Consider the following 3665-nt stretch of genomic DNA (forward strand, 5'->3'; position numbering starts at 1 on the left):
GGGACCTGGTTTGCTGCTGATCCCTGAAATACAACGTCTCTTGGAGAGCAGAGCCAGAGTACAAGTGGAGGGGGAAACAGCATCGCCGCGAGCCCTGGGCATCCGGGCAGGGATGTGTCCTCACCCCCTCGGCTAGGCATCCCCCTGCCTGGCTCCTGCCCTCCCTGTGCTCCAGCCAAGGGCAGAAAACCAGCACAAAACCACTGGGTCACCCTCTGGTTGCCCGGGGAGGTGCTCATGCTCTTCTCAGAGCTGTCAGGACTGGGAGAAGACAACCTGTGTTGGGGAGAGCTCTGGGGCTGGTCCTGCCCCCCATGGATTAGGCTGTTAATGTATAATCCATCACTTTAACAACCCTGACTCCCATTAATGTGATAACGCTTTGCAGAATTAAAGTCTAAAATCAGGAGGGTAAGCAAATCCAACTTATATTAATAGGACTTAAATAGAAGGAGGGGAGAAATCCTCCGGTCACATTTATCAATTTCTGTGCAGAAATGAAGCCCAGCTGGAGCAGAGCTGTCCCAGCCCTGCAGAGGGGTCTCCTCACCGCTGTTTTGTTTTGTTGTTTTTTTTTTTTTTTTTTTTTTTTTCCCAAGCATAAATATTTCCAGGGTTGTATTGATGCTCTTCCCTGGCTCCCTTGCAGGTGTCCCTTGGTCCCACAGACCTCTGTCTCCCATCCTCCTCCCTCCGCGCCTCCCTTCTCCCTCCGACCAAGTCCAGCAGCTCGTCAGCGGCTCCGCTCCAGACAGAGCCCTCTTTGTGCTGCCAGGGCTGCGGAAGGGAAAACCCCGCGCGTGCCCCCACGAAGCCGCCTCCGCCATCCCATCCAGCTCCTAAAGGAGGGTGCAACCCCCCCCCCCCCCCCCCCCCGGCCCCCAAAACGGCGGGCTGAGCTGGGAGGCTGCTCGGCGCGATGCTTCCCGTGCCGGAGCCCCTGATTTAAGGAGCTCCTGGTGACACGGGCTATAAATTCCCCTGGAATAAATTCTAAATGAGAGGCCAGGTAGCTGGCTGCTCCTGATAACGCCGGAACAGGGATGTGCCACCGTCGATGCCTGCAGTGGCAGTGCTGCTGGGATTAACCCCGTGGGATGCGATGCCCGTGGCCCCTGCCCGGTCCCTCTGTCAGGTCGTGGCCGTGCTAATAAATGTGCTGCTTTAGCTCAGGTAATTAGAGGCGGGTGCTTCCCTGTTAGATCCCCCACTCCCCAGCACTGGCTGGGTGCTCACCCAGAGGACGAGCCGTGGCTGGGGACAGGGACAGGGATGGGACATGCGGAGTCCTGGTGGGTTTGGGATGGGGTTGGCTGGACATCCTGCGTGGGAGCAGGAGGGGAGACCCATCCCGCAGGGCTCCTGCACCACCCGGGGCCAAAGCTGGCCGAGAAACCCCAAAGCTGCTTCAGCTAAAAGCAGCAGCAGCCTCTGGGGTGGGGAGGGGGGTCCTGGGGGTCTCCGGTGGCCTCTGTGCACGTTATGGAAACAAAATGCTGCAAAAATTGAGGTTTGAAGCTGTGTCTCTCTCTCCTGGGAGCAGCTGTGGGGACAAAAGTCCTCAGATGTCACCTCGGTGGGGGCTGAGCAATCCTTCCCCTCTGACACAGCGCAGCCTTGAGCCTGGGAAGGCAGGAGAGGGAGACAGCGGTGAGGCCGAAGAGCGGAGAGAAGAGAGGAGAGCAGTTCCCTCTTCTGGCCGAGGAAATCCTTTCCCTCAGCTAGGCTCGGAGGTGGCATTAAGGCGGGTATTAAAGTGGGGATTTGCCTGCTTGAGGAAGAGGCAGAGGTGCCTGGCGATGGGCTGAGGCAGCTCTCGGTGCTCCCGCAGCTGGGATCGCATCTCGGGTGCCGGCAGGGGATAAATTCAGGCACAAAGGGGAGAGAGAACGGCGGCCTCTTTGCGTCAGGACTGGCACTTTTGGGTAATTTTCCTGCAGGAAGACAAGTGTAACACCCAGTGCAACAAGCCACTGCGAGACCTGACAAAATTAAAGCGATGCCAGGCAGCTAAGGACACTACTTTTCACTGCTGTCTCCGTCGAGGCTCTGTGAAAGCACAATAACATCCTGCTAAGTCAGTCTATGTGTTGGGGTTTTTTTGTTGTTGTTGGTTTTTTTTGTATTGTTTGGGGTTTTTTTGTTTTTTGTTTTTTGTTTTTTTCTGTTTGTTTTTTTTTTAGAAGAGAAGGCAAGCCAGAGGGAGCAAAGAGCAGGAAAAGAATAGGACAGGGAAGGATGTTGTTAAATGGGAAGCCTCACTAATACGTATTGCTCTGATCTGTTGTTTGTTATGTGTGTCCCCCCCCACGCCCCCCCCTTCCTTTCTGTCTGAACCTTTACTCAAAGAGCAGTGCCATCCTGCCAAGGTGATGTGCCAGCCGATTTCTCGAAGCCCCTCGCTCCGGCGGTGTGAGCAGGGGGGGAGGCTCAGTGCTGGGCTCCCCCCCCCCCCAACCCTGACCCCACGGGGCAGAGCACACGCTGCCTAAGGGGGTTAGCAAAGAGGGGCTGCCCCCCCCCCCCCCAACTCCCCTCCTGCTCCTGAGACCTTTTATTACACTGAGGTGAACAAAGTGGAGCAGCATCCCCCTTGCTGCTCATGACCTTCGTGGGTCTGGGACCGTGACCCCCCCACACCACCACTGCTGGCACTTATAGGGGATGGAGAGAGGGGCGAGAGGTTCCATCACCTCACACAGGGCTGGGAGGAGGAGGAGGAGGAGGAGGAGGAGGAGGAAGAGGCCGGGAGAGCTGCACATGCCTCTGCAGTGAGGACCCTGCCCGCTCGCAGGGAGCCGGAGAGCGGCAAAGGGGGTCGGGGTGGCAGCGACCCCCAGTCCCATCCCCGGGGGGGGGGGGGCGGGGGGGGGAGCAGAGGGGCTGGGTGCTGGGAAGGGCTGAGCAAGGTGCTGCTGCCGGGGTCTGCGGAGCCTCAGAGGGGAATGAATAATCCTTCCCGCCCCCCCCCCGCCCCCCCCCCCCCCCCCCCCCGCGCTGGATGCGTGTGTGTGCGTGTGCACATGGGCGTGTGTGTGCACATGTGCGGGTGGGGGGGCGATTCCTCCCCCACACCCCGGCGGCGGGGAGCGCGGATCAGCTGGTAGGTCCCCGTTTGGGTGGGCTCCCCTGCCTTCCCCCCCCCCCCTCCTCCCCGCTCCTCCTCCCCCCCTGGTGACATTCCCCCCATCCGAGGACGTGGCATCCATGTCCCTGTGTCGTGTCCGTCCCCGTCCCCCCCCCCCCCCCCCGACGGGTCCCCCCTCTCCCATCCCCATACTCGGAGAAGAGCGGGGACCCGGGGCTGGTCCCAGCCCGGGGGGGGGGGGGGGGGGGAGCAGGGGGGTCTCGCCTTTGGCTCTGCACCCTCGGGGGGGCCCCGGGGGTCCCCCCCACTGCTCGCAGGCAGGTGCCTCCGCGGAGGCTCTGCGGGAGGGTCCGGGAGCCCCGTCCCCCTGCCCCATGCGGAAGGGCGATGGAAGGGCATCCGCGGCTGCGCTGCCCTCCGCGCTGCGCTGCCCTCCGCGCTGCGCGGCTCCCGGACCCCGCGGAAGGGCGGAGAGGGAGGGCAGGGCCGGGGAGGGGACGGGCGGCCCCCCCGGCTCTGCCCCCTTCGCCAGCGCCGGGGCTCGGCGGAGCGCAGCCTCCCCTCGCCGCGCCCCCCC

This window comes from Tyto alba, unplaced genomic scaffold (assembly GCF_018691265.1).
Source record: "Tyto alba isolate M040663 unplaced genomic scaffold, T.alba_DEE_v4.0 Super-Scaffold_34, whole genome shotgun sequence".
NCBI lineage: Eukaryota > Metazoa > Chordata > Aves > Strigiformes > Tytonidae > Tyto > Tyto alba.